Source organism: Oryctolagus cuniculus, chromosome 11 (genome assembly GCF_964237555.1).
Source record: "Oryctolagus cuniculus chromosome 11, mOryCun1.1, whole genome shotgun sequence".
Classification (NCBI taxonomy): domain Eukaryota; kingdom Metazoa; phylum Chordata; class Mammalia; order Lagomorpha; family Leporidae; genus Oryctolagus; species Oryctolagus cuniculus.
The window spans coordinates 99,979,533-99,991,741 of NC_091442.1; the positions used below are offsets into that span (position 1 = coordinate 99,979,533).

The window sequence follows — 12,209 nt, forward strand, 5'->3', positions numbered from 1 at the left end:
TTGAGAGCCAGGAAGAGAAATGTTTTTAGGGCAAGGCAGCCTTGCCAGAGCCGGAGTGTTGCAGCCCCCTTCCACTGCCTCTCAACAATGCGAACACTTAGCACAGAGGGCAGCGAATGTGCTGGCCAGCCTGGTAGGCCGTGGCTGCTGGCTGAAGCATAAAGACCAAAGGGAATTGGAGGCCGTGATTAGGAAATTGAAGTCTGGCAGAAAACTTGAGATTTCCTGTACTTAGCTTGTGGGGTACTCGTGAGAGATTTGATTAGCATGCACACAGAGAGGCCGATTCCTTTGTCTCTCCAGCTCCACAGGGACTGAAGTGGTAGGGTGCATTCCAGCGCCCTTATTGGATTTGTCTCTGAAGCTTTAAAGCATTCAGCAGTGAAATTCCATTGATCTGAAAGGTCAGGAGAGGCTGGAAAAAGGCATTACAGGTTTAATTCCCAGCTCTGGGTAACTTCCTTACACTTTACTTCATGTCTCAGCACCTCATCCATGGAAATGGAAGAAATGAAAGTGTAAAAGAAAGAAGACAAAGAAAGGAAAAATCCCTGGGAATCAACACTAATGAAAAAAAGGGAAACCTGTTTAGTACTTCCAAAAGAAGTTGGTAAAAGCTAGTAACTATTAAAACATTTCTAATATTGTTCCAGCCTAAATCCTGTAGAACTTGCTAGTATAAAAGTGAAAATAAAGCATGGTACTTACATGTAAGTACCTGATGGTTAATGTGCACACAGATGTTTTTTAAATAAAGAGAAGGGGGAACTAAGGCTGTACCTTAGCTTTGGGTTTCCATACTCACAGGTGTTCAGAAAGTTCATGGAAAGTGTATACTTTGAAAAAAATGTTGTATATATGATTTCAAAATTTTTACACCAAAATAAACTTATCATTTGATCCATGTTTTCATGAACTTTTGGAAGTACCCTCATATCTACAAGGAAAAAACTCTAAAATAAAAAATGAGAAGACCAGGGCTAAGTTGGGTAGATTAAAGGAACTTGGACTAAACTGGGAATGCCAAAACATGGCGACTGTAAGTACAGGTGGCTGCTGGCAGGTGTGTGGCACAATGAGACCCAAGTGTATTAAATGCAGCTTACGTATCTCTGGGTGCCCTGATGACAATGAGATGCTTTTCTCTTCACCTCTGTGAACTCCCTCAAAGTTAGCCCTTTGATTAATTCTGCCAATTTAGTGTACTGCCAGAGTCGTGTTGATTTAGTGACTTTTTAAATCCATCTCCTGTGTTTTCCTCCTCCTTCGGTCTAAAGTTAGCATAGCCATAGCACTTTGATATACAGTTGCCCTGAGCTCCTGAGCCTACGAGCCCCAGAGAAATCCCTAATGTGGCACATCTGATTTTCCTAATATAGAAAAGGGCAGAGCTGAAGTGTGTCTGTAATGGAAGGCATTCTACATTGTAACTATGAATGGCCCCACTCACTCCCAGGTTACACTTCATAGTTAACATCAGTTTTATATGCCAGCCTGCCTTCTTTCTTCTCTCTCCACTTGGTACTTTCACATCAAGATTCTTTCCAATCCTTTCTAGCAAAATTTAGTTTCTACAATGGAGATGGCACAGCACTGTTTACATCCTAACAGCCTATTTGTAACAGGGGTATGCATTGTCAAAGTGGTAGGAAAAAAAAAAAGAGAGAGAAGAAGAGAAGGCGTGTGCCATTTGCATGTCCCCAGTGCCTCACTTTCCTGTCGCAGTCGCCTGGTTCCTGGCTGGCCCCTGTTATGTGCCAAATATATATTTCCTCCAGTTTTATAAGAGTAGTAACTGCCAGTGGCCAAAATTAATTTAAAGCCCAAATTTCCTGAATCATTTTTAAAATGAGAAGATGTGTGTGAATTTTAAAGGTAACAGATATTTATACTCTGTAATAAACATCTTTGTCAGAGAAAGCTATGATCTCCAATTTGAGGGCCATGTCTGTTCATTCTTTGCCTTTTGTGGGTAATTTTAAGCACCAGGGATAATTTCCTGTCTAGATTTGGTCAGTGACACTGTCAATACTGTTTGATGTTGCATTTTCCCTCTCTGACCCTCCTTTTCGTATTTTAACAGTGCTTCTCTCCTATTTCTTGTCTTTATAAATATTTTCTTTTTATTTATTTATTTTTTGACAGGCAGAGTTAGAGAGAGAGACAGAGAGAGAAAGGTCTTCCTTCCATTGGTTCACCCCCCAAATGGCCGCTACAGCCGGCGTGCTGCACCAATCCGAAGCCAGGAGCCAGGTGCTTCCTCCTGGTCTCCCATGCGGGTGCAGGGCCCAAGCACTTGGGTCATCCTCCACTGCCTTCTCGGGCCACAGCAGAGAGCTGGACTGGAAGAGGAGCAACCGTGACAGAATCCAGCACCCCAGGCGGGACTAGAACCCGGGGTGCCGTTGCCACAGGCGGAGGATTAGCCAAGTGAGCCATGGCGCCGGCCTCCTTCCATTTCTTATGCCAAGAACCACAGAGTCATCCTGTAACTTCTTTTCTTCTCTCACTCTCACTTCCAGTGAGTATGTCCCGTTTTTCCTTGCTCCACAATATCCAGACTGCAAGCTTTCTCACCCCATTTAGGGCTACAGCTAAGGGTTCAGTCTGCTGCCCTCTCCCATCTGGATGATCGTGGTTGTCTGCTCTCATCAATTCCCCTAAGGCCTTCTTGGCATGGCAGCCAGAGTGGTCAACTAAGATCATCATAAAGACATTAATATTGAAGCCAAATCAGATTTTATCTGGGAATGCCATTGCAATTGCAGAGCACTGCAATGGGAATACAGGTGCCACAGTAAACCATGGGCATATTCAAAGGGGAGTCTGAAAGATAAAAATCAAGAGGGGGTATTACACAAGCTTTTTTGAAATAATAATCTTCAGTCATGATTAATAGCAAGGGTGGCATCAGTCTGTGGTTGTGTAGGTAGCTGCTGGATGGAATTTGTTCTTGTGTAAGGTTGTAGTGGCCTTTGTGCAAGCTAGTGGTTCCGGCAGAGTCTTTCGTGGTAGCTATGATGAGGCCATCATGCATTAGAACCCTTCTTTTATACCCTCCTATGTTTAGTGATTTTTGTTAAGGTTGACGCTTGTGACTTCATTTTGTTTCTGACAACTTTTACTGTTCTTAAGACCCTTCTTGAAGTCAGGTTGTGAGATGCCTCTGCTCAAGAGCACTTACAGCTCCCCCTCTCACTCGGATTAAGAGCCTTACAGTGGCCTTGGACCTGCTAGTGTTGTCTCTGCGATTTCCTCGTGGACCTTGGTCCTTCTACCCTCCATCCCCCTGCCCTGCTCCACCTGTATTGGTACTTGTTCATCTCCCACTCTGCTGTGGTCATTATTTTACTCATAATGCTCTTCCACACAGATCTCCATGGCTGGATCCCAGTGTCACCTTCTCCTAAATCCTCTGACGACAGCATCTAAAAGAGGTCTCTTCTGACACCCCTATTTCTGCTGTCTTTATTTATTTATTTTTATCATTTAGCACCATGTGACAAACTTAAGTGTATGTATTTATATATTCGATGTGAACCTTCTGTACTAGAAAATGAACTCCATAACAGCTGAGGGCTTTAACTGAGAATTGACTCGTTAAGTATCTGCTGAATGAATGGATACCTTCCTTCTGTAATGCCCAAGCTGCAATGTTTATTTGATTAATCTACCTTTTAACAAGTCAAGTAGACTGTTTCTTTCTATAATATACGCTAATAATATGATTTAATATGTATTTAAGGGTATATGAAGAACTCTATCAAACCTGTACCTCAAATGAATGTAGTTCTCAATGTAATTACTTTAAGCTTGTGGGAATCAAACCTATTGATCTAGAATTGCAGGCTTCTTTATGAAATTGCCTTAAAAAGTTATCAGTACTCCATTATCTTTCTGAGCACATCTGCTCAGATTCCCTGTGCACAGAATTCTAGAGGGATACTCACATTGCCTGGATATGAGAGAAAAAAGGCAAGAGGTTCAAAATTGGTTGAAAAGATGGTGATGGTAATAATCCCACATGGGGCAGTAAACCAGTTGTATTTGATCTTTTATTATATCTAAGGTATATTACAATCTTTGAAAATTATTACTTTGTGCAAATCCTGGAAAATATTAGTTAAACCATCACATCAAAGGTAAGATTATTATAAAAAGGACAAGAGTAAAGTCTTTTCTAAATATTTGTTGGCATTATTGACTGATTGGAGAAAGCTGTAACAATATTTCTCATAAACAATAGTGAGCAAAGAAAAGTAGACCCATGAAAAGAGCTGACTGCTCCTGAAACCCCATTAAAATACTTATTGCATTCCAAAGTCCATTAATAAGCCTAATTAATGGTATCCTGTTTCAATATTAATTAGATAGCTCTTTGGCATGGTATTTGGCTTTGTGATGATAGATGATACAAAGAAACTGAGGTACAAAAAATAAAAATGCATGATGCCTCCCCTTGTTACTGAACCCAAGAAACTTTGAAATCATCTGAGTTTTCTAACTAAAAATATTTTAGTAGAATTGATTACTCCCATGAACTGATTACCTTATAGCTTTAAGTTGTCACAGAAATAGTTTTATTTATATATTTATATTTGTATGGACATAGCAATATGAAGTGCAATTTAAAAAGTTAATAGATACTCTGGCTTTTCTTCAGATCATATAAATCTTTTGCCTTTTACTAAAAAGGTAATAGAAGATGTCTATTATGCAAAAGCTATGTGTGGATTCCATAATTTTTTTGCAGCAAACTTACCTTTTAACTCCATTTTCCATGAGCTTTATCAAGGAACTTGGTATAGTCAAAGATGTTAAATCTAGTAAAATACTTTATTTGGTATAGCAATATTATTACGTGATCTTTTTTTAAAACTTTTATTTAGTAAATATAAATTTCCAAAGTACAGTTTATGGATTACAATGGCTTACCCCCCCATAACTTCCCTTCCACCTGTAACCCTCCCATCTCCTGCTCCCTCTCCCATTCCATTCACATCAAGATTCATTTTCAATTATCTTTATATACAGAAGATCAATTTAGCATATACTAAATAAAGATTTCAAAAGTTTGCACCTACACAGAACATAAAGTGTAAAATACTATTTCAGTACTAGTTATAGCATTAATTCACATTGAACAACACATTAAGGACAGAGATCCTACATGAGGAGTAAGTGCACAGTGACTCCTCTTGTTGACTTAACAAATTGACACCCTTGTTTAAGGCATCAGTAATCTCCCTAGGCTCTAGTCATGAGTTGCCAAGGCTATGGAAGCCTCTTGAGTTCACCAACTTCGATCTTATTTAGACAAGGTCATAGTCAAAGTGGAAGTTCTCTCCTCCCTTCAGAGAAAGGTACCTCCTTCTTTGATGGTCAAAGTGGAAGTTCTCTCCTCCCTTCAGAGAAAGGTACCTCCTTCTTTGATGGCCCGTTATTTCCACTGAGATCTCACTCACAGAGATCTTTCATTTAGTTTTTTTTTTTTTTTTTTTTTTTTTTTTGCCAGAGTGTCTTGGCTTTCCATGCCTAAAATACTCTCATGGGCTCTTCAGCCAGATCCGAATGCCTTAAGCTGATTCTGAGGCCAGAGTGCTGTTTAGAACATCTGCCATTCTACAAGTCTGCTATGTATCCCACTTCCCATGTTGGATCGTTCTCTCCATTTTTATTCTATCAGTTAGTATTAGCAGACACTACTCTTGTTTATGTGATCCCTTTGACTCTTAGACCTATCATTATGATCTATTGTGACCTGAAATTGATCACTAGGACTGGTGAGATGGCATTGGTACATGCCACCTTGATGGGATTGAATTGGAATCCCCTGGCACATTTCTTAACTCCACCATTTGGGGCAAGTCAGCTTGAGCATGTCCCAAATTGTACATCTCCTCCCTCTCTTATTCCCACTCTTATATTTAACAGGGATCACTTTTCAGTTAAATTTAAACACCTAAGAATAATTGTGTGTTAATTACAGAGTTCAACCAATAGTATTAAGTAGAACAACAACAAAAAAAAAAACTAAAAGGGATAAAGTATTAAATTGTACATCAGCGGTCAGGACAAGGGTTGATCGAGTCACTGTTTTTCATAGTGTCCATTTCACTTCTACAGGTTTCCTTTTTGGTGCTCAGTTAGTTGTCACCAATCAGGGAGAACTTATTAAATGATCTTTTATGATCAGTTAAGTTCTAGATATTTTATATTATTTAAATTGTAAAATTGTTTGGGTGTATAGTATTTTTTGGAAATCCGTTTTGAGTTCCTTTATAAAACAAAAATTTTTAGGTATTACCATGTCGTCTTTAAACAATTATACTGCCATTTCCCTCTTACTTAAAATAATGCTTAATTTTTTTTTAAAATTTGATTTAAAAGCTATATAGTAAAATGGATTAATTAAAAACAGATATTGAAGTAATGCTTTTCATTTTGCATTTTTCTAAGTTTTCTGTTCAAATCATCAACCAATCTTAATCTGATTTATACCTGCCCATAATATTTAGAGGATCTGAGGGTACAACAGATGTTACAGATCTGGTCCCCTCAACCCAAGTGATTAAATTCATATCACAAGGTATATGACAGCAATGAAGTTGGATATAGACAAGACTGACAAGCATTTTAAACCCTGAGAGATAGTGTCACATCTAGAGTTTGAGAAAGAGAAAGGGAGGGATGCTAATGGATGGATATCAAAGTCTGTAACCATTTGAAGACCACTGAAATGGTTTCTTTCAGTCCACTCTCATTTCTTTATCATATTTTTTATAAATACTGACATACAGAGCAATTGCCTCTGCAGAGTTGAATTTTTCCTTTGCAGAAAAACAATAATTTTGAAGAGGTTGCTGCTGAGTTAAAAATGAATAGAAGCCAAATAGCTGAGGTTCCAGCCACATCTTCGTCATTTTTGAGCAAGTACGTTAATTTGACATTGCCAGTTATCTCATCTGTAAAATGAGGATATTAATTGCCTGTGCCTTAAAGACCTGATTCAGAGATGAAATGACAGACACATATAATATGCTTAGAATAGTTCCTGAAATATAGTAAGCTCTATTTAATGAATGGATGACAAATGAGCTTTAGAACAAAATACATCAGAGTTTGAATCTTTGTTCTTGTATTTATTAACAATATAATGGTTATACAACCTTTCCCAGCTTTGGTTTCCTCATTAGAAAAATATAGGTGATAATTTTTTTAAAAGATTTATTTTATTTGAAAGGCAGAGTTACAGAGAGGCAGAGGCAGAAGCAGAGACAGAGAGAGAGATCTTCCATCCACTAGTTCATTCCCCAAATGGCCGTAATAGCCTGAGCTGGGTTAATCTGAAGCCAGGAGCCTAGCACTTCTTCTGAGTCTCCCACATGGGTGCAACACGTGGGCCATCCTCTGCTGTTTTCTCAAGCACATTATCAAGGAGCTAGATCAGAAGTGGAGCAACCAGGACTCGAACCAGCACCCATATGGGATGTCAGCGTGGCAGGTGGAGGCTTTACCCACTATGGCACAGTGCTGGCCCCAGGAGATAATTTTTTTAACTTCTAGGAGTTTTTGCAACATTAAATGAAATGATATTTTCATCATTAAAATGAAAAAATACGCATTTAATACTCTGTACTTCAAAAACATGATAAAATGATTCAAACCTCTTTAATCAGAATATAAATTAAGGCAAACATTTTGAAGGATAATTTGGCAGAATCTACTACCCTTTTAAAAGCACATACCTTTGACCAACAATTTTATTTCTAGGAGTTTATCTCATTGATAAATAAAAATATATGTGCTAGGATACTAACTGCAATTTTTAAAAAGATTTATTTATTTATTTGGCAGTCAGAATTACAGAGAGGGAGAGAGGGAGATTGTCTATCTGCTGGTTCACTTGCCAAATGGCCTCAACAGCCAGGACTGGGCCAGGCTAAAGCCAGGAGCCAAGAGCCAGGAGCCCCATCTGGGTCTCCCATGTGGGTGTAGGAGCCCAGGAACTTGGGCTGTCTTCTGCTGCTTTCCCAGGTGCATTAGCAGGGAGTTGGATCTGAAGCAGAACAATTGGGACTCGACCTGGAACCACTATCATTTGCTGGTGTTGTAGGCAGCGGCTCTACCAGCTATGCCACAATGCTGGCCCCTCAAAATTTTTTTTTCAAAATTTCAAAAATATTTTAAAATCCAAGCTGCTTTTTCATAATACACATTTTCTGTGAACTTTTTGAAGATCCTTCATGTTACAATTTCAGAATTTTTACACTAGAATAATGTTACTTTTAATTCCATTTTCCAAGATCTTTTTGAGACACTATTATATAAACATGTAGAATGTGGTATCTTGCATGTAACCAGCTTGGTATGCTTCCCTTGATGTGAACACGTCTCTCCTGTCTTTCCTACTCACTGCTCAAGTGTCCACCTATATTAATGCATCGTATAAGAACCTCAGGATTTAGGCAGTTTAAAGACAGTCCATCCAGGGCCGGGGCCGCGGTTCACTAGGCTAATCCTCCACTCTGAGTTCTAGTCCCAGTTGCTCCTCTTCCAGTCCAGCTCTCTGCTGTGGCCCAGGAAGGCAGTGGAGGATGGCCCAAGTGCTTGGGCCCTGCACCCGCATGGGAGACCAGGAGGAAGTATCTGGCTCCTGGCTTCGGATTGGCACAGCACTCTGGCCATAGCAGCCATTTGGGGGATGAACCAATGGAAGGAAGACAGACCTTTCTCTCTCTCCCTCTCTCTCCCTCTCTCTCCCTCTCTCTCTCTCTCTCCCTCTCTCTCTCTCTCACTATCTAACTCTGCCTGTCAAAAAAAAAAAAAAAAAAAAAAAGAAAGAAAGAAAAGAAAAAAAAAAAAAAAAAGACAGTCCATCCAGCTCTCAGCACCAGGGGGAGCCCGCACAGCAGAGTCCACTCAGTCCTATTCTAATGGTGAGCTGCTCCTAATCTGAGTTGTACTGAATGGTCCTGGCACTACTGCCAGGGGATACTTGTCTGCGGCTGCTGGGTTGCCTCATGGCTGCACGATCCTTGGGAGCTGGGATGACCCATGCTTGTGCTGTGAACGTATTTAGTTAGCAACCAGGCTCAGCCATTATACTCCAAATCACAAATCACAAATCCATCCTTAGCTCTGTTCTCTGCAAAAGCCCTCTCCTGGAAGCCCTTGGGCCCTGATGTTCTGCTGCCCTCCCAGGGAGACCTCAGTAGCTTTTCTGATGAACCTCACAGGCTCCCGACTAGTTTCCTTGACTTAAGGGAGAGATTTATGTCTCCTCTTTTCCAGAAGACAAGGACAGGAATCCCTTTTCAAATTGTTCCACCTCCTTTCCAAACTCTGCACACTAGGATAGGGGTGGGTTTTGCTAAAGCACACATCCAGGAATTGGTCCCCTTACATTCTCATTCTGGACACTGGGTATCTGCTGGCCTTCTATTTGCATAACTATGACCTACATTTTCTTTGCAGAATGAAGATGCCTCCCTCAGAAAGACTTTCTGGGCCTTTTAATTCAGACCCATAGATGGAGGCTTGAGGGTCATGAGACTTACCCCTGCCTTGCGAAGCACACCATTTATCTGAATATTTATATTTGCTATGCACAGGTAAGTTTTTATTTGTTGACAATGCATATGGATATAGGAGCTTCTGAGAAGAACACTCAAATTATTAATGTTACTTGTCTTTGAGGAAGAAGATGGTAATTAGGAGAAAGAATTAATTTTCTCCTTCATACTTGACTCTTTTACTTGGATTATTTAAATTTTAACCTTTTGATAAAAATAAGATGAAAATTAGAAAATGATAACTTTGAAAATGGGAAAATAGCAAAATAGCTGTTTCTTAGAAAAGTGTTAAGAAGAGATTGTTTCCTTTTTCCAACTGGCATTGGCATTTTTTTTTAAAAAAAGATTTATTTGTTTGAGAAACCAAGGCACTGACATTTTTTTTTAACCTGTTTTCTGGGTAGGTAAAGATGAGCAGAGCCAAAACGTTTAATATTGATGACATTTTTTTTCTCTGTGACAGTAAAGTCTTGAACTTCGTGGTGGGCTGGTGACTATGGTTATTCTTCACCGTAATTTGCTCACAGATCTGCCATGTACAGTTCTATAATGTGTGCACTGAGTAGGAGTATTCTGTCTTAGGTTAAATTCATATCACAGACATATTATTGCTGCCTGTGCTTGGAAGCTAAAAAACTTTTTAAACAGTATTAAAAATGTCCTGTTTACACAAAATTATTATACTGTGGCAGTTGTATAACAAATGGAGTTAAAGTGTATGGGCACTGTAGGGCAAGTTTCCGCTCTGCCCTAACACCTCCAACAATAGGAAGAGAACAGAAGGCTGTTATCTGCTCTTCTCTGACTCCTTCCATTCATCTTCATGAAAGCTCTAGACATGCACTTAACCAAGTTCAAGTCTAGCAGAAAAGAACATACACTTCTTCCTTAGTCTCACTATATCTCTTGAAGATTTATCATTCCCATTCCTGTACCAACTGCTGTAGCCAGAGGATGTCCTGCTGTGGTTAGCCAGGAGTGACTCATATATCCATGCCTGTGCCAGGAGTCCACTCTACTATAAACTTGTGATCCAAGATTGGAAGCACACGTTCTTCAGAGGAATATTGGGTTGTGAATGACAGAAGAAAAGACACTGGGAGGCAAAAAAATAGAATAGTCTAATACAAAGGGAGTGGAAAGACTAGATTTCTAGAACATTCTTCTCTAAGGAAGGCAAAATTCTTCAAAAAGTTAATGGAGACTCTGTACTATGAAAAAAAAAAAAGAACCATGGATTTCAAATTTGTTTTCTACCAAAATAAACTTATCTTTTAATCCCATTTTCTGTGAACTGTTTGAAGTGCCCTTGTATAAGAACATGAAGAAGAGACACTCAGGCATGCCTTGAGACTGGGCAGACAACGGTGGGTGTGAACATCATTGCGTTCTGCATGAGTTGTTCATTAGATTCACTTATTCTTAATGATTTTTTGTGTAAATATGATGGAAAGTGCTCATAACATTTTTGTTTTTAAAACTCTTTTTGTTTTTTAACACTTTGATTTTATTAAATGTAAATATTGGCTCTTTTTTCTCTATAATTATACCTGTATGTCTCCATAAAAAACTTGAAAAATACCATAAAGTAAAGCGAAACCACTTCAGCTCATCACCTGAAGATTTTCACTATTAGCATCTTGGCGTATTTCCTTTTTTCTTCTGTTTTACTGAAATTATAGGGATTACTTAGAAGGGTTACTGAAATAGTGATAATTCTGGCTAATGAGAATGGTATCTAAACAAAGTTTCAGACATAAACTGTTTTGAGGGCATTTAATGTATGAAAACAAACCTTGGAAGACAGCTGCATTTTCTTATGTTGTGTTCTGTCCTGCAGGCAAGACATTATTCTTTTTCAGCATCTGAAAGGTTATTTCTGTGATATTGGCTTAAATCAAAGAGTCGGGTCAATCTGTCATGTGTCCCTGAGTTTTCCAATCAACAGGATTTACAATATTATTAATCACATTTTATGCCATTTTATCATCTCCTAGGGGTCCTGGATGGATCTCCTACAAGAATATACAGTGTGTCATACATTTTTAATACACTTGATATTACACTTTCCACAAAGCTCCTCTCCATTCATGCTTGCAAATTCTTATATTAAATCATTTTTAGAATAACATGAAAATAAAACAAGGTTGAATGCTGCCTTTACTTCCTTCAGTGCTCTTTCCTACAGTGCAAATGGAGACCCTATGTAATGAGAGGTCACCTAAGAGCAGACCTCCAAGTTACATTGGCCTTCGACATGTATGTTCCCATTTCTCATGTACTCGTGAAGGCCATGGCTCTATTTACTGAACAAGATACAGCTTCTTGTGTTCTTTTCACAAATCCCTATACCAATGAGTTCTGGTTTAGACATTACTCTCAGTTTTTAATCACTATTCCTAGTGTTCAGTGATCATTAACATACATTTCTATATATACTGAATATTCAAACTCAGCTACAGCAAAGTTTTCTGGATGCTTCTGATGCCCTGAATATCTTAGCCCCATTCTTTCCCTTTGATTCTTCCTGAATACTGTCTCACTCCCATTTGTTCTAGAAGGCTTCAACTATTTCTCCCTATTTCTAGAAAATGTTAAGTTAGAAGTATCCTAACAGGACACTGAATCAACGTT

At 38.9% G+C, this 12,209-nt stretch overlaps 1 long non-coding RNA gene across 1 annotated transcript in view; it reads left to right on the plus strand.

Annotated features, from left to right (window-relative positions):
• Positions 1-9,606, plus strand: part of LOC138844413 (uncharacterized) — a 153,351-nt gene extending 143,745 nt beyond the window's left edge. Inside the window, exon 3 of the long non-coding RNA XR_011380206.1 lies at positions 9,478-9,606. This is a non-coding gene — a long non-coding RNA (uncharacterized lncRNA). The remainder of the gene's footprint in view (positions 1-9,477) is intronic.
• The last annotated feature ends 2,603 nt before the right edge of the window (positions 9,607-12,209 follow it).